Source organism: Diadema setosum, chromosome 5 (genome assembly GCF_964275005.1).
Source record: "Diadema setosum chromosome 5, eeDiaSeto1, whole genome shotgun sequence".
Classification (NCBI taxonomy): Eukaryota; Metazoa; Echinodermata; class Echinoidea; order Diadematoida; family Diadematidae; genus Diadema; species Diadema setosum.
The window spans coordinates 10,776,006-10,796,274 of record NC_092689.1 but is presented as its reverse complement, the minus strand read 5'-3'; positions in this window follow the sequence as shown (position 1 = coordinate 10,796,274).

Here is a 20,269-nt window from a genome sequence, read left to right as displayed (position 1 = left end):
GAAAGAGTTCTTGAACAGTCTTTATGAATATACAAATGGCAAAATGAGCACGCCTTCCCCTCACAACTTTCCATATTATTTGTAAATATGGACAAAGCTGAAATCCTGATATACCTATCTGATAACTATTCTGAAGTTATTCAACACGGAATAACATCATGTTTGAGATTTCACTGACGGAAGCATTGAATTTTCATTTTTTTTTTTACACAATCAGTAGAGAACTGTGAGGTTGTAACATGGTTATATAACTCATTTACATAATATCCACTGTACAAGAACTGTTTTGCAGAAATTAGCAAAACTTCAACATTTCATAACTTCTTAATTTTTCATTAGTTTTCAGTCAAATTTCTACTGTTGAACTTGTAAGACTTTACTTCTTTTTTTTTTTTATTAAACTACTTACTTTTGGAATGGATCCTGAAATCCCTAGGAACTCTCATACTATAGAATGCAAACACAAGAGCAAGGTTTCAACTGTTTCTTATACCAGGCCTCAGACTTCTGTATTTGTTTAAAAAAAAAAAAGTAGCTAAAATGTTACCAGGACACAAGTTTTTGCTTGTCATAGAGAAGTCTTACACAACTTAACTTCACAATAATAACATGAAACATATTTCCCCTGAATTGTCGACTAGCTGGAGAAAAACATGAAGTTGCAAGACCTTGTTGATTTGCTCCATAATGTACTCGTACCATGGTAGCATACTGTCTGCTACTCATAATAATCTTACCTGCACAACTTTGCAGAATGGAAGCATGTTATATACAAACTTGTGATGCACTTGTGCCACTCTTAATGCTTTGTGGCCCACGTTGACACACCATTCTTGCTCTCATACTTTTGCATCAGAAAACAAAATAACTGAAATTATTTTACTCGGTACATGTCTTTGGCTTGTCTAAAAAAAAGTCTTACATAACTTTACTTCACAATAATCACTTGAAACATACTTCCTCTTAATTGTCTACTAAATACTTTGTGGGCCACATTGACAGAACAGGCTTATCTTAGATGTTGTGAGCAAAATGTCGTAATTACAAAAAGAATAACATACATCGTAGTCATAATTGTACAAAAGAAGGTTGAAAAAGAAGAAAGAGATAGATAGAGATGTACACCCAATGACCAATTCGTTGAAAATTCAATCAAAACAAGATGCGAACATAATATGTGATTTCAGAAGCTTTTTAAATGTTTCAATGGTCTCTGCTGATCGGATCCTCAGTGGAAGAGCGTTCCAGAGAGATGGGGCTGCAGCAACAAAGGCTTTTTCTCCGAGAGTGGAGATTGTTCTTTTAACCGTTAATTGTTTATTATTACATGAACGGAGATTTCTGCCAGGGACGTATTCTGAAACAAGGTTTTGCAAATATTTTGGAGCTGAAGAATGTGATACTTTCCATGTATGAAGAAAAATTCTAAACTCTATCCTCTTGGATACTTATAGCCAGTGAAGATTTTTTAGAACTGGGGTAATGCTGGAGAAGCAAGATGTTCCACTGAGGACCCGAGCAGCAGAGTTCTGAGCACGCTGTAGTTTGGCCAGTTGGTAAGATGAAGCCTTGAACAATAATGCATTTCCATAATCAATACGAGACAAAACATACGAATGAATAACAGAGGCTGCAACTTTGTTTTATAAGGATTTCCTGATACTTATGTGAATATTGCGTATAGTTGCAAATATACAGATCGACATGTGTTTGTAATGTGCGTCGCCATTGACATTTCATGGTCAAAATAAACTCCCAGATTCCTACAATTTGATACAGATTGTACATTGACACGTCCAATTCGTAATGATTGACTACGGACCTTTGCTGGCAGATGTTCTGATGCAATTATCATGAATTCACTTTTGTCATCATTCAGTTTGAGTTTGTTCCGTATCATCCAAGCTGTCATATCATTAATACATGCTTCAAGTCTATGTCTGGTAGAGGCCTCACTTAAAGGATTAGATGGATCGAATAATCACATGAAACATACTTCGTATGAATTTTCTGGTAACTGGAGACAACTACCAAGCTGGAAGACCTTGTTGATTTTGCAGCATAATATACTCTTACCATGGGAGCATACTGTCTGTTACTCATAAGAATCTGACCTATACTGCACAACTTTGCGGAATGCAAGCATGTTGAATACAAACATAACTGGTGATGCACTTGTGCCACTCTTAATGCTTTGTGGTCAAAGCTTGCAAACCATTCTTGCTTTTATCCTTTTGCACTGGAGAAAACAATAACTGAAATCATGTTATTGTTAACATGCTTTTGGCTTGTCATAAATAAGTCTTCGACATCTTATTTTCAAAATAATCACATGAAACATATTTCGTCGGAATTGTCTACTAGCTGGAGACAAATATCAAGTTGCAAGACCTTGTTGATTTTGCACCATTATATACTCTTACCATGGTAGCATACTGTCTGCTACTCACAAGAATCTGACCTATATACTGCACAACTTTGCATACAGAATGTACGGTAAGCATGTTCTAAACAAACTGGTGATGCACTTGTGCCACTCTTAATGCTTTGTGGCCCATGGTGACGCATCATTCCTACTCTCATACTTTTGCATTGGAAAAAAAAAATCTGACATAAAATTTACATAACAGCAAAGCTAGCACTCTTCTATGACTTTGAGCTGCAACAGTTTTAGGATAAATCAATTGGTGCTATAGTTGAAGAGTGCATAGTTGTATTTCTTTCAAGTGGGATTTCTGAAAAATGTGATAGCGTGCAAGCACATGCGGCAGTAAAAACTAGGGGAACCAGACTTTTAAACATAATTCAAGCACATTGACACAGACATTTTGTGGTGCCAGTTTTGGGGGTCATATGGCTCAAATCTGCGGAAAGATAATACGAGTACACCACAGTACTTTGCGTCTGTGCTTCTTAGGGAAAGCTGATTTACATTTACAAGCCATATGGAAATTTTGACAGAGTACGCGAAAGACAGCGATCAGGACAATGGCAGCTATGATGGAAAAATGATTACTATGTATCGTTTGTGCTACATGGGCAAGAGAAATACCCAGTTCTTAAAAAGAATCTTAGTAGTGCCCAGAAAGCCATTTCTTACACTTATAAACAATATGGCCACCAAATAATACTTCTTTTTAATCTTCATGAATCGTTACCAACAATTCTTTTAAAGAACTGAAAATTGCAAGGCAAAAGAGATTTTATCCCATGCATGATGAGAAGGCCTGTACATTCAGTGTAGACAAACTGTTCATTGAGTGTTGATGAAAGTTTAAAGAATATAAGGTACAAGGTCAATGAATGAATAAGTGAATAAAATATATGAAATAATTTGTTTGTAAATAAGGGTAATTGAGAGGGTAAACTACTGATTTGATTGAAGATTTTATAAGGTCTTAACTACGTGCATTAACGGAACGAATGAATCTACAACTTCTAAAAGATCTCACGAAAACAGGTAACAGCATGATTAATACTTATCTTATCTCATTTGTATACTGGATCTCCATCCTTTTTTATTTATTTTGTTTTCATTATTTTGTCTAATACTATATACTTGACTTAAATACTGTTCAGGTGATCCTTACTAACCATGAAGGGTTACAAGAAAATATCTGATTACATGTTTCTCACAAGCATGTTGCAGCCAAATATGCAAATTAGCAACTTCAGAAAGTTATGTCCTAAATGGTATATGTGCACATTTTCAGAACAGGCACTTAGTGATAGTTTGATGAAAATCATCTATGCTTTTATAACAAATGCATTTGCATTTACTGTTTTGTGTAATGGGGACTTTGGGCGATCGAGGGGTTAAGCTTGGGCACATACATGTGTAAAATTTTCACTTAGACTTTAGGGCCATGTCTCCTTTATCAATTCCATTGCATTTTATGGAAGTATGAGTATGAACAACTGTATAAAGGTATGTACAAATGCATTCATATCAGGATAAAGTCTCTATCAATTACATTAAACATTCACTGAAAATAAAAGGATCTTGATATACAGCGAGGAAAACATTTACTGGCATGTGCCTATGGTATTTTGCCATGATATACTACATATTTCCTATAATAAGATGGTTGGAGAAGATGTATTTCTGAAATTGCAATCTATGCTGATTCAGCCGCCATTTTGCATACACAATTATGATTTTTTGATTTGGTATACTAATTTTGGGCAGAAGAGACTGTTTCCCCAAGTTATCTTTACAAGATTGAAATGTCATTATGACCTTAATGCAAGCCACTTGGTAGAATAATGCATTATAATATATATACTTGGAGAACTGATGTCTCCATCCAGAATGATTATGTGACATAATGTGACCATGCATCACAAAACCAACAAAACGTTGCCAGACATTGATATTTAGTTAAGGGCAGATTCTTAAAGAGCGGACTCTAAGCTTTAAAATGATGTATCACACAATTCAAATGGACTCCCCTAACCTATCTAAATACTAGAACGAAAGCACACACTCTGGAAAAGTGTGAATTGAGAAAAGAGGGTCTATTCAAGCACTTAATCTTTACCAAGCCGTGCTAGCTGTGCAATGAATGTAAACCACTGGAGCTACCACAATGAAGGAATTATCAGATTAAGCTGAAATTGAGCATGCTCCTTTAACATATTGTATGCATGTTTAATGTCAACTTTCAAATCAGTAGACTTATCGTTTCAAAAGTTATTAGACTTAAAAGTAAAGAGTGTGTAAATAATCTCAAGAAATGAAAAGGGGACATACCTGATCGTTCTACTCTTCCTCCAAAAAGGTTGAAGAAAAACTGCTGAAAACACAATTTCACATTCATGTTATGATCCCAAACTAAAGAATTATGTAGAAGGATAGCTCTTTCAGCAAATATGAAACACACAAGATTGACTCAGTTGACCCATTTCCCCTTTCAAGAGTCCTCACGTAAAATCAAGTGTAAGACTTTTTTTTTTGTGATGCACGGTCACATATGGAAGATGGTCCTCTATATTCACCTACTCATACTGTGCCTTACACACAGGGCATACAAAGTCACCCTTTGGAGGTCTGCAGATGTCAACAAATATGAGGTGACACCACCTCCCACACACCTCACAACAAACCCAGTCTGCTGGCAGAGGGGGCTTGCTGCACCCCACAGCATCACAGATTCGTCTTTGCTTGGGTGGTTTCACTGCTGCTGCCAGTAATGCCCTTAGTACATATCCCTCATTTTTCTTGCATGTACCTGACCAAGGCTAGCTGGATTCAGACCTCTTGTGATCGCTAATGCGTTCTAAAGACAAAGACAAATAATAATACTATTAATAATAATAATAATAATAATAATCATCATCATCATAATAATAATAATTAATGAACATAACTATGTATGTATGTATGTTTGTTTGTTTGTGTGTACAATGTATATATATATATATATATATATATATATATATATATATATATATAGATATATACACACACATATACACATATATACGTATATTCATTAACATTTATGTGAGTAAAGAAATACGTAACCAATCACGTGTACTATTACATCTAATTAGGAAATACAATCTTAAACATATTCCTAAAAAAAGAGTCAGGAGACTGGCTCAACAAATGTGATAATATCAATAAGCAAACTTGGAACATCAACATGCTGAAACATGTAAAATTCACATTCTAGTGTATGAAATCTATATGTGAATGTCTTATTATAGTCAACTAGTATTGATAAGATATCAACATGAAATCATCAAGCTCGTCTACCTGGGTTTAAAGGACCATTAACAAAGCTGTTGTAAGTAAAAGATGAAGTGGATCTGTAATTGACGTTGTCAAAGTAATAAATGTCATTACTGCAGACACATAACACTAAGATTTCATGTTCTAGACTGACCTTGTAAGAAAATAGCAACACAGCATTCAGAGGAAATATTCATTTCAACTCCCAAAAGACAGGTCAGTTCAACTGTCACACAGACAGAAAGACAGACGAAAGGACAGACAGAACGACAACCTGAAAATATATAATGCCTCAGGTGACACTTTATGGCGTATCTGAGGCATAAGAACTTCCTGAGAAAATTATTGTCAGTCAGTACAACCATATGAGTAGGCCTACAGTTTCATGAAGATAAACCTTTAGCCATTTCTGAAATATGGTGAGAATTCAGTTCTACTATTTTCTATGATTAACCCCATGATTTTAAATGCGTGTAGGCCCTATTCTTTTTGTTAACTGTAGTACTAGCATACCTATCTATACAATTCACATCAAACCTTTGATCTTGAGAGATTTAGCCCTAGACTAGTTGTTAGTCTCTGTAGCAGATACCATGGTCAGCCAACATAAAAGCCTGTTTGTTGTTGTTGTTTTTGTTTTCTCTAAACTTGCAATTAAGTGTTATGGGATGGACAAATAAACAACCTGAAAGCATGCAGTACCTCTTCACTTTTACATGATGGGCACAAGAAAAGAATATATTAGTATATGTTCTTGTTCACAGAATATTTGAAATAAAGAAGAATGCTAGTCCTGTTTAATTACCAGCATTACAAAGGCACCACACGAACTTCCATCCTTCTGCAGTGCAGACGTCAGGGACTCATCATGGCTCCACTCAACTTGGAGCTCCCCTGTTTCTTGGGCCCTCTGTGCCATGGAGTGCCTTTACCAACATACAGAAACAGATAAAGGTAAAGGTAAAGGTTTACTGAAGAGCTACAGCCAAAATGCAAAAAAGGAGATAAGATTGAGGTGGTGGGGATGAGGGCTTGACTCTCATTAGCTTCAAAATGAAGTCAACTTGTTGGCATTACTTAAGTAATTGGATCTATTAATAGATGACAACACTCTATTTGTAATTCATTAAAAAAAAATCAGCGTTGATCTAGACACACACATAGAACATCTTTCTTATGGACGAAAAAATGTATTTGATTTTTTTTTTTTTGTCCTGGCTTATGCTGAGGTTAACCAAATACCCTATTGGAGATCACAAGTATAATATGTGACCCGCTACAACAAAAGGATCCGAAGGTCGGGGGAGGACAATCTTCTGAAAATGGCATGACATCATTCCCTTACTCTTCTACTCTAATGTCATATTTAGTACAACTCGTAAAAGTACTCAATTGCGGAGATGTCAGTGATTATATTAGCGCATGTCAAGTGGTTGAGGAAATCAGAGTTTCGAGAAAAACACCTTCAAAGTTTTCCTTCCGACGATAACATGATCAAGGGGTGGCGAGACAGTTTTCATTGCTTGACAATAGAAGGCACGCTCCCAGCATTAACAAACTCATGAACCTTAATTGAGAAAGTATCAAGTGACAAAGCAATAAGAAATTTAAAACAAAGCCTTTTTTGATATATTTTCTAGTGCATTTCAGGATTCGGTGTCATTTGCCACTCCTTCGCCATTCATTCCATTTTGTCCAAATTTGGTGACTTTTCCTAAAATCTTATTACAGACATTTTGATATATAATTTAGCTATCTTTGCTATTGCTGGTTGCAATGGCAACTATAAACTGACAACCGTGTCAGTCAGACTTTGCATCTTTTTTATGTTCCAATTTCAATTAACAATATTACACTGTATGAAATTAGTGTTTCTTCGCTGAAACTTTCTGAAGAAGCCAAATGTGAAGTAATGATCTTTTTTAATGAAAATGCAATGTTGCCATGGTTATGCGTTATGATATCCTGACTACAAAACACTCTTGTGGTCTGTACCTCTACCTATGAAAGCAATTGAAACTCGGGTCAATTGTAAAAAAAAAAAAAAAAAAAAAAAAAAACTGAGGGAGTTAGGTCAATAAACATATTGTCCTTTGATTTGTAGAACTGTGAAAAAGAAATGTATGTACGTACATGACAATGTACTCACTATAACATATTCATTTAATGGTTCATTAAACACCACTGAAATGGAGGGAATAAAAGTTTGATATCAAAACATAACATATATGTCCATTGGCATTCTGTACATTATCTTTGAAGAGACAAGGGGGGTTTGTTCTTCTCCTATGATAGTAGTTGCACATGTCAAGTCTGGGGTCAATTGTTAAAAACCTAAGGGAATATAGGTCAATACACATAATAAATGTTCCTTTGATTTGCAGAACTGTGAGTGAAAAATTGAATGTACATGTTTATATACTCACTGTAATAAATTCATTGAATGGCGTACTAAACACCATTCTAAGAATAAAAGATCGATATCAAAACATAACATATGTCTATTGGCATTCTGCACATTATCTTTGAAAAGCTGACCTGAACTTGTCCACGTATAGATGGTGTGATCAGATCCCGAAGGGAGTCAGGAACAGACATTTTCATTTCTGGAACATTTGCCACAAGAAGGATCTAGTGGCTCTGTCTAATGTTGATTGGCATAAATGCCCACTTGAACTTTGAAAGGGTCACCTACAGGTAAATAAACCAATACTCTCATTTTAAAGTGAATGACAACTTTTCGTCATTCGTTACAATGTCTAGTAGTTCAAGGAGGTATATGTGGGTTTTTTTCATACATCATTTCAACGATTTGAGGATCGATGTATGTGGGCATTTTATATTTTATGATTTTTTTTTCAAAGCGTGGAATTGGTTCTTTTGACAGATTTCGATCTGCTCAAGCAGTTGATAAGCTTTATCATCTCATATTTTTTTAATTGCCAACAATTCTTTGTTACTACACAAACCCACTCTTAGAAAAGTGGCATTCACTTGCTGTTCCTAAACTTTACATAAATTTACGTTCAAAATTAAACTCTTGATGATTAGCTTGTAGTTAATTGCCGTGTGAGTGCACTCAAAAGCTAGCAATCTTAAAGATTAGTTGATGATTAGAAACACTGTCATCATCAGTGAGTACACAGAATAATGTTAGTAATTTTTTATTATTACTATTAAGCACCTTTATCTAACAAATCATTGAACACAGCCAGAGGCTGAATTAAAATTGATTTTATAAAAATGAAGAAACAATATTTATATGCAATATAACATGAATATAAAAATGTGAAATTACTACAGGCTCATACAAAACAAGAAAAAAACCGCATACATAGTAGGGAAATAATCAAAGCTTGAGTTGACCTTTTAATTGGCCATTGACCCTTGACCTTTGACCATAACATTTTCGCAACAATCATACACTGCCAATCAGTATTTGCATATTCACTAAGTTCCATGAATGATGTATAGGCCTACCTTGAACCATTTTCGAGATATGAGGAAATATAAAATTTTCACGTTTTCACTCAACGCTTTACATTTGATTTTTGACCTTATTGCCCAAAATATTCTTTCTCTTTCTCTCGCTCTAAAAAACCCCCCACAATATTATGAGTGCTGATACTCACTCATCTGAGTACAAACCCAAAGATTGTTACACAATATACACCAGTGCCCAACATCACCTCACAACAATAATCAACGAACTTGTGAGTTTGCGTCTGAGTCAACCTCCAGCTGCGCTATTTTGCATGGGTATATTAAAGGTTAAGTGACAAGATTCTGCAATTCCTGTACAAAAATTGAGCAGGATTCACTCTTAAAGGACAAGTACACCTTCATATACATAAGGATTGAGAGAGTGCAGCAATATTAGTAGAACACATCAGTGAAAGTTTGGGAAAATTGGACAATCCGTTCAAAAGTTACGAATATTTTAAGTATCTGCGCAGTCACTGCTGGAAGAGAAGACTACTACAGTGTATGATGTCACATGCGTACAACTACATAAGGAAAATAAAAAGAGAATTTCACAAAACTTTACTTTTTGAATAAAGTGCACATTTCTTCGACTTGCTACTGACGTATGTTAAGGGTAATATTATTCCCCCTGCCTTCTGAAAGAGAGAAGTCCAGTGTTCTTTTGTTATGCGAGAAAAATGGAAATATGTTGAATTTTCTTTATTCTTTCTTTATATAGTTGTACTCATGTGACATCACAAGCTATAGTAGTCTTTTCATCCAGCCGTGACTGAGCAGAAAATTAAAAAATTAATAACTTTTGAACAGATTGTCCGATTTTCCTCAAACTCTCACTGATGTGTTCTACTAATATTGCTGCATTCACTCAACCCACATGTCTATGAAGGTGAACTTGTCCTTTAAGTTTTATCTTAAAGTTTTGTGCACATGTGAACATGCATTGTGAGGTCAAGACTGGAGCTAATCATCAACTGCTATACGTAAGTTTCATATTTAGCAACTGCGTATGAAAGTAACTTAAGTCTTTTGTGTTGGTAATAACACAACTGCTTTACAGTAGAAAAACATTGCCTGCAAAACTCGTGACCATACCTTCTTGAACTGCCATTCCACGGACATTCCACTGTACAGCAACACACGAGGGTAAGATGAACACATGTCCATAGTCCTGTACATTGATTTCATTTCGAAGAAGATGGAGGTGCTCATTTATGACCTAACAAAATATAATCCAAGAAAGAAACAAAACCTTCCGGTTATCACTTTTAAACAAAATCTTGTATTCACAAAATCAAGAAAGTATTAAAAATGTATTACAAATTAAGGAGGAACTACAATCATCAGCACTCTGCCCCAGGGTACATAAAGAACAAAGTAAAAAAGTCACCTATTGAAAGTAAAATGGATGGCACTGGTTCATATACCACTTTCCTATCTTCTTCTGAGGCTTTGGTTGTCAACATGCCCATGTACTTATCTACTTTTTGTTTTGCAGTAAAATAATGCACAAAAAATGGAGAATTCCTTAATTAAACTGTCCAGCAAATAGCTCAATATTTCCTTCATTTTTAAGACCTTGAGATCTAATCTGGTGGGAACATTCATTTGTATACTTTGTTTTGTAATGTCATCTTCTCAAGGGAATGTGTAATGCTACGGCATGGCACACACAGAAGCAAAAAAGAAATACATTGTATGTATATATCAATATACATAATTATATGCCCACATATATAATATATATATATATATATATATATATATATATATATATATATATATATATATATATATGTATATGTTTATAGAGAGAGAGAGAGAGAGAGAGAGAGAGATACGCGGGGAAGGCATCACCAAATTGCACTCCTGTGGGCTTGTTCTCACAGTCCCATTTTTGTGACTGTCATCACTATCATTGCCACACATACTGTATATTCCAACATAGGGAGATTTCAACAATTGGTGTGTAGTTCGGATCTGACCTCGGCAGCTTTTTTTCTGTAACCAAAGTTACATATTCACCAGATCTATCAAAGTGTCACAAGATATTTCAGACTTCGAAGACTATACACTTGGACTGACTGATGATGAGCAGCAGGCTATAATCATCATTTTCAGAAAATGTTCTTCCCCTATATACATAGCTTTACCGTAGGTCTGTATACTCGGCGAGATCTAAAATTCAGCTCCCCTTCTCACACTTAAAAAGCTAACCTCCACAGCTAAGGACAAAGGACCCTCAAATACAATGTCTTCCACAATTTCCCAAGTTAAACGTAGACCTAATTAAAAGTTCATTCAAGGTGGCCAACTTAATTCCCTAACAAAACAGCTATTAAGTTTCTTGGCTGTTATTTTATTGTATTTTGCACAACTGCAGGAAATTATGCAGCTCGGGTTCATCATTTAGTTTACTCTCAAGTCGGGTATCATTGTACTCAGACTGTTTAGGACGGCTATATATCCACTTAAATTTGTACTTGCCGATCGTACCCTTCCATATCAGATAAAACACGTGCCGCTGTACATTCGTTTACTGCATAGCTGCTGTAAACATGATATTCATAAGATGAGCGGACGTGGGGAAAAACCTAGATTGGCGATCGCCTATTTTTGAAGTTACAAGTGGAAATGAAATGGGTGGTTCTTATTATGGTCCATCAAACCAAGTTTTGGTGATAAAAATTAAAAAAAGAGGGAGCAAATGAAGACAAAAAAAATCTTTCTCCAATAACGTGGGAAAAGAAATATTAAAGAAAAATTACGAGGCCCTGAGACCCATGGATTCCCACGGGTAATTACTTATTAAACCTAATGACTATGATCCCCCTCCCAAAATAACAATAATAATTATAATAACAATATAACAATAGGGGCCTAATAAGAAGAATAATATGATGATAATAATGATGATGTATAGTCTGAAGCAGATAAACGGATGATTCTATGATCTATCAAACCAAGTTTTGGTGACTGAAAACAAAAAGGAGGAAGCAATTGAAGACGAAAATATAATATTTTTCTCCCGTAACGGCGGAAAACAAATAGGAATGAAGAAAAATGTTAGGCCTTGACACCAGCCGTGGATTCCCTCGGGTGCTTGCATGGATGCAAGAGCAGGGGGTATAGGAATATGTTATATTAATATCAAAGTCATAGTGTCAATAGTATCTCCCCGTTTTGACGGGAAGAATCTGTGGGCAGAACTTTCCGAGAATCTCATAAGCGCTTTTGGTAATGTTTCTCTGAATATTTGTTTTTGTTTGTTTGTTTGTTTGCTTGCTTGTTTTTTCTGCGGGGGAGGAAATGTGTGTGTGTGTTTGGGGGTTGGACGGTGGTCATGGGTAGAAGAGAGCACAAGTAACGAAAGAATGAGAAAACTTTTCTCTTTATTTCATGTTCTTTATCATCATTCTTTATCTATATAATTCTTTATTTTATGTGCAAAATCGTATATATGAGAAAAAAATGAAACCCCTCAGACCCGTGGATTCCCACAGGTGCTGCTAGTATATATATATATATATATATATATATATATATATATATATATATATATATAATACTCAGTACTATATACACTCACCTCACACATTCACATCAACACACATTGCACTCATACATCTAACAATGCATGCTGGCACATACCTTACCGTTCAACCAATTGGGATGTATGAGGGTTTCAAAGTCCCGGTATTCCAATACATCACCACACATGGTACCGAGCTTTCTTATGCATGGGCAAGGTGACATTCTCCACATCAATCTCTTGGAGAAGTTTTCTGATGGCACCTGCAACGATTGATCCAAGCAGAGTGAGTAAAAACTATATTATGTGTTAAAGCTGTGTACCTGATATTTCATACTTGATGCTGTATAAATCTTACTTATACATCTTCACGAAGTAATACTGGAATAAACTACAAATGTATCATGAGGGGTGTCGACCATAGTGATGCACTCTTTTTTTTTTTACAAAGGCAAATGCCAAAATGTGTCTCGCCCTTAAGCGTATAGAAGAAACTAGAAGTATCACTGAAGGTGATTAATACCCCCGCCCCTAGTGTTGCTTTATAGTATGTGATGTCATGAGGGCATTGACGTTAATACCAAGTTTGTGCACTTGTCGAATTGGAAACAGAATAATTTTAGTTTACTGTACAATTTTAGAGTTGACAATGAGTTCCACAAGGTTTGGGTAAAAAGTAAGGTTACCATGGCAATGCATTATCTGATACAAACGCAAGGGACATTTTGCATAACTACACTTAAAGACCATCATACACACCAAATTTCACCTTCATAGATTAAACGGTTCAATTTGATACAAAAATGAGTGGTTACCATGGCAACACATTTTTCTTATATTTACGCATTGGTGTCTTGCATAACCTTTAACAAAAACCCAGGTTCATGATTGGTTGTTGCTATGGGAAGTTGCCATTCCAGCAATAGTTGCCATCCTAACATCTTTTATTAAATGGGGCCCATACAGGTGTCACAAGTTGATTTTCATGCAGTGGCAGACTTGCAATCCAAGTGTTGGCCTGAAATATCCTAAATATGTTCAGGTAGACAATCGCATCTTCTATTTCCCACACTGAAAGACAAACAACAAGACTTTCAGCAGCAGCAGCAACAACAACAACAAACAGCAACAACGCCACCACCACCAACAACAACAATAACAAACCTTGTGTAGGTCTCTGTCTTGGTATTTCCGGGGGTGCACTCTTGCGCAGAGGTTTCTCTTGGGTAAAAATGGAAGAAGAATTCATGATAAGCACAAACTAGAATTATCACTGAATGTGATTAATACCCCCGCCCCTAGTGTTGCTTTATAGTATGTGAAGTTATGAGGGCAATGACGATAATACCAAGTCTAACAACTAGAACAATCTGAGTATCTCTGTTAAAATCTAAATTAGATCTAAACTTGTCATTATAAAATACATTTTTTTTTGTTACAAAATACAAGGCCACGAAAGTATTATCAAAGAAGTATTTATCACTTGCACCATTCAGATATTGATATTTGATTACCAAATCTGATGTTACAAAAGGAGAAACAAAGAATTTTTTACGGGAGGGCCTATACTCAATGTACATCTCCATAGTTTACAACACGCCCGTTACTAACCACTGCAACAACAACACATGCAATCTACAATATCAAGATTTGTTTTTCCTTTCGAGGACCATCAGACTAATGCCAAAACTTCCATTTCCTTATATTTATTCTTCTTCCTCGATTAGCACTTTCTTTGTCTGCATATGGTTACATCAACTGAGTAAAACAATAAAACAAACAAACAAGCATGTGGAGTTCTCCATGCTTGCGTCCACATAATATTATAATGGCTGTGTAAGGAAAATGATAGCAAAAACGCACAAGGACCTCAATTTCTTAATATCTTTCAACTTTATCACATATTTTTAGTTATCTGCTTAACAACGCATAGTCATTAGAAGAGCAATTAATACTAAGATGTTGTCATTTTCAAGCGTCGAATCACATCAAAAGACATGAGTTTCGGCTCCAAGGGTTTTGTTTGTCACTCTACTAAAAATAACTAATGTTAAAAATTCAAGTTCATCAGTAAATTCACCAATATGACCAAACCGAACTCTATACTGTCGCCTCACCACACTCTATACTGTCGCCTCGTTTTATGTGTATAACGCATAGGCATTAGAAGAGCACGTAATACTATAGATGTTGTCATTTTTAACGGTCGAATCGCATCAAAAGACATGGTTTTCGGCTCCAGGGGCTTTGTTTGTCACTCTACTAAAAAATAATTTAAGTTAGAAATTGAAGTTCATCGGTAAATTCACCAATATGACCAAACCGCACTCTACTGTCGCCTCGTTTTATGTGTATAACGCATAGGCATTAGAAGAGCATTTAATACTAAGATGTTGTCACATTTAACGGTCGAATCGCATCAAAAGACATGAGTTTCGGCTCCAGGAGCTCTGTTTGTCACTCTACTAAAAATAATTTAAGTGAAAATTCAAGTTCATCGGTAAATTCACCAATATGACCAAACCGCACTCTACTGTCGCCTCACCACACTCTACTGTCGCCTCGTTTTATGTGTATAACGCATAGGCATTAGAAGAGCACGTAATACTATAGATGTTGTCATTTTCAACGGTCGAATCGCTTCAAAAGACATGAGTTTCGGCTCCAGGGGCTTTATTTGTCACTCTACTAAAAATAATCACTGTTAGAAATGCAAGTTCATCGGTAAATTCACCAATATGACCAAACCGCACTCTACTGTCGCCTCACCACACTCTACTGTCGCCTCGTTTTATGTGTATAACGCATAGGCATTAGAAGAGCATTTAATACTAAGATGTTGTCACATTTAACGGTCGAATCGCATCAAAAGACATGAGTTTCGGCTCCAGGAGCTCTGTTTGTCACTCTACTAAAAATAATTTAAGTGAAAATTCAAGTTCATCGGTAAATTCACCAATATGACCAAACCGCACTCTACTGTCGCCTCACCACACTCTACTGTCGCCTCGTTTTATGTGTATAATGCATACTAGGCATTAGAAGAGCATTTAATACTAAGATGTTGTCACATTTAACGGTCGAATCGCATCAAAAGACATGAGTTTCGGCTCCAGGGGCTCTGTTTGTCACTCTACTAAAAATAATTTAAGTGAAAAATTCAAGTTCATCGGTAAATTCACCAATATGACCAAACCGCACTCTACTGTCGCCTCACCACACTCTACTGTCGCCTCGTTTTATGTGTATAACGCATAGGCATTAGAAGAGCATTTGATACTAAGATGTTGTCACTTTTAACGGTCGAATCGCTTCAAAAGACATGAGTTTCGGCTAAATGGGCTTTATTTGTCACTCTACTAAAAATAATCACTGTTAAAAATGCAAGTTCATCGGTAAATTCACCAATATGACCAAACCGCACTCTACTGTCGCCTCACCACACTCTACTGTCGCCTCGTTTTATGTGTATAACGCATAGGCATTAGAAGAGCATTTAATACTAAGATGTTGTCACATTTAACGTTCGAATCGCATCAAAAGACATGAGTTTCGGCTCCAGGAGCTCTGTTTGTCACTCTACTAAAAATAATTTAAGTGAAAAATTCAAGTTCATCGGTAAATTCACCAATATGACCAAACCGCACTCTACTGTCGCCTCACCACACTCTACTGTCGCCTCGTTTTATGTGTATAACGCATAGGCATTAGAAGAGCATTTGATACTAAGATGTTGTCCCTTTTAACGGTCAATTCGCTTCAAAAGACATGAGATTCGGCTCCAGGGGCTTTATTGTCACTCTACTAAAAATAATCAGTGTTAAAAATGCAAGTTCATCGGTAAATTCACCAATATGACCAAACCGCACTCTACTGTCGCCTCACCACACTCTACTGTCGCCTCGTTTTATGTGTATAACGCATAGGCATTAGAAGAGCATGACTGTAATACTATAGATGTTGTCATTTTTAACGGTCGAATCGCATCAAAAGACATGAGTTTCGGCTCCAGGGGCTCTGTTTGTCACTCTACTAAAAATAATTTAAGTGAAAAATTCAAGTTCATCGGTAAATTCACCAATATGACCAAACCGCACTCTACTGTCGCCTCACCACACTCTACTGTCGCCTCGTTTTATGTGTATAACGCATAGGCATTAGAAGAGCACGTAATACTATAGATGTTGTCATTTTCAACGGTCGAATCGCTTCAAAAGACATGAGTTTCGGCTCCAGGGGCTTTATTTGTCACTCTACTAAAAATAATCACTGTTAGAAATGCAAGTTCATCCGTAAATTCACCAATATGACCAAACCGCAATCTACTGTCGCCTCACCACACTCTACTGTCGCCTCGTTTTATGTGTATAACGCATAGGCATTAGAAGAGCATGACTGTAATACTATAGATGTTGTCATTTTTAACGGTCGAATCGCATCAAAAGACATGAGTTTCGGCTCCAGGGGCTCTGTTTGTCACTCTACTAAAAATAATTTAAGTGAAAAATTCAAGTTCATCGGTAAATTCACCAATATGACCAAACCGCACTCTACTGTCGCCTCACCACACTCTACTGTCGCCTCGTTTTATGTGTATAACGCATAGGCATTAGAAGAGCACGTAATACTATAGATGTTGTCATTTTCAACGGTCGAATCGCTTCAAAAGACATGAGTTTCGGCTCCAGGGGCTTTATTTGTCACTCTACTAAAAATAATCACTGTTAGAAATGCAAGTTCATCGGTAAATTCACCAATATGACCAAACCGCACTCTACTGTCGCCTCACCACACTCTACTGTCGCCTCGTTTTATGTGTATAACGCATAGGCATTAGAAGAGCATTTAATACTAAGATGTTGTCACATTTAACGGTCGAATCGCATCAAAAGACATGAGTGTCGGCTCCAGGGGCTTTGTTTGTCACTCTACTAAAAATAATTTAAGTGAAAAATTCAAGTTCATCGGTAAATTCACCAATATGACCAAACCGCACTCTACTGTCGCCTCACCACACTCTACTGTCGCCTCGTTTTATGTGTATAATGCATACTAGGCATTAGAAGAGCATTTAATACTAAGATGTTGTCACATTTAACGGTCGAATCGCATCAAAAGACATGAGTTTCGGCTCCAGGGGCTCTGTTTGTCACTCTACTAAAAATAATTTAAGTGAAAAATTCAAGTTCATCGGTAAATTCACCAATATGACCAAACCGCACTCTACTGTCGCCTCACCACACTCTACTGTCGCCTCGTTTTATGTGTATAACGCATAGGCATTAGAAGAGCATTTGATACTAAGATGTTGTCACTTTTGACGGTCGAATCGCTTCAAAAGACATGAGTTTCGGCTAAATGGGCTTTATTTGTCACTCTACTAAAAATAATCAGTGTTAAAAATGCAAGTTCATCGGTAAATTCACCAATATGACCAAACCGCACTCTACTGTCGCCTCACCACACTCTACTGTCGCCTCGTTTTATGTGTATAACGCATAGGCATTAGAAGAGCATGTTTTTGATACTAAGATGTTGTCACTTTTAACGGTCGATTCGCTTCAAAAGACATGAGATTCGGCTCCAGGGGCTTTATTGTCACTCTACTAAAAATAATCAGTGTTAAAAATGCAAGTTCATCGGTAAATTCACCAATATGACCAAACCGCACTCTACTGTCGCCTCACCACACTCTACTGTCGCCTCGTTTTATGTGTATAACGCATAGGCATTAGAAGAGCATGACTGTAATACTATAGCTGATGTTGTCATTTTTAACGGTCGAATCGCATCAAAAGACATGAGTTTCGGCTCCAGGGGCTCTGTTTGTCACTCTACTAAAAATAATTTAAGTGAAAAATTCAAGTTCATCGGTAAATTCACCAATATGACCAAACCGCACTCTACTGTCGCCTCACCACACTCTACTGTCGCCTCGTTTTATGTGTATAACGCATAGGCATTAGAAGAGCATTTAATACTAAGATGTTGTCACATTTAACGGTCGAATCGCATCAAAAGACATGAGTTTCGGCTCCAGGGGCTCTGTTTGTCACTCTACTAAAAATAATTTAAGTGAAAAATTCAAGTTCATCGGTAAATTCACCAATATGACCAAACCGCACTCTACTGTCGCCTCACCACACTCTACTGTCGCCTCGTTTTATGTGTATAACGCATAGGCATTAGAAGAGCATTTGATACTAAGATGTTGTCACTTTTAACGGTCGAATCGCTTCAAAAGACATGAGTTTCGGCTCCAGGGGCTTTATTTGTCACTCTACTAAAAATAATTAGTGTTAAAGATTGAAGTTCATCGGTAAATTCACCAATATGACCAAACCGCACTCTACTGTCGCCTCACCACACTCTACTGTCGCCTCGTTTCATGTGTAAAACGCATAGGCATTAGAAGAGCATGTATTACTATAGGCGTTGTCATTTTTAACGGTTGATTGAGATGAACTTCGATTCAGTTAGAACTTAAGAGAATGACTGATTTCATTAAGTGTACTTTTCTGTGTTTTCTGACCCAGCCCATTTTACCCCCCCCCCCCCCGAACAAAAAAATAAAAAAATAACAACTAGGCCCTACTAAAAGTATTTATTTGAAGAATCTTCTCACCCCCCTTCAAACGCACTTACCACAATGACGATCAAACTCATCGTCTAACCATGTTTGTACAGAATCTTCGGGATGTCGGCAAGGGTGAGTCGTCGATGGACATCCCTCGAGTGAGTGACAGACAAACGGACAAATACACACACACACACACACACACACACACACACACACACACACACACACACACATACACATACTGTTGCAACTGTGCAAGCAAAATGTGTTTACATGACGTACACTCGGTGGTGTACGTTTATAACGCAGGGGAACAGGGAATTTCCCACCTCATACATATTCAATAAGGCTTCGGCAGTCAGCGCGCCAGCTCATGAATAATTAATATCTGTGACCTTTGGTGAAACTACTTCCCGCAGAGCATTCTCGCCTCAAAAGTGCCTACCGAGGCAGCCAGAGAAGCTGGGCTGCAACCGGTTACAGTTAGATATATTTAGAGGAGAGAAGCTGTGACATTGGTACTCAGGACAATTGTTCTCTCCGTATGTATGTCTTAATCGTTTTTACTAAAAACATAAGTAATTGAGTTTACAGATATTGTAATTGGAGTAGGCCTAGATGTATATTAGTATCTACTTGTAGCAGAAGAACTGCAGTCCCACATATTTCTATTTATGCTTGGTATTATAATCTACTTTGTGATACGTTACACGCATTGGTCGTTTTTTGCACACATAAAATTATCCCTTCTTGAATGTACACGTACTTCCTCGTTGGCTTTATTACTTTGACTTGCGGATTCTTCCCTCACATGGTTCACTAATCACAGTACTGTCCACTTTGATCCAGGGGGGTGCTTCATCAATTTAGTCAGCGCTGACAACAAGTTGTCAGCAGTGCGCAGTGGCGTATCTAGGGAAAACGGCGCCCGGGGCAA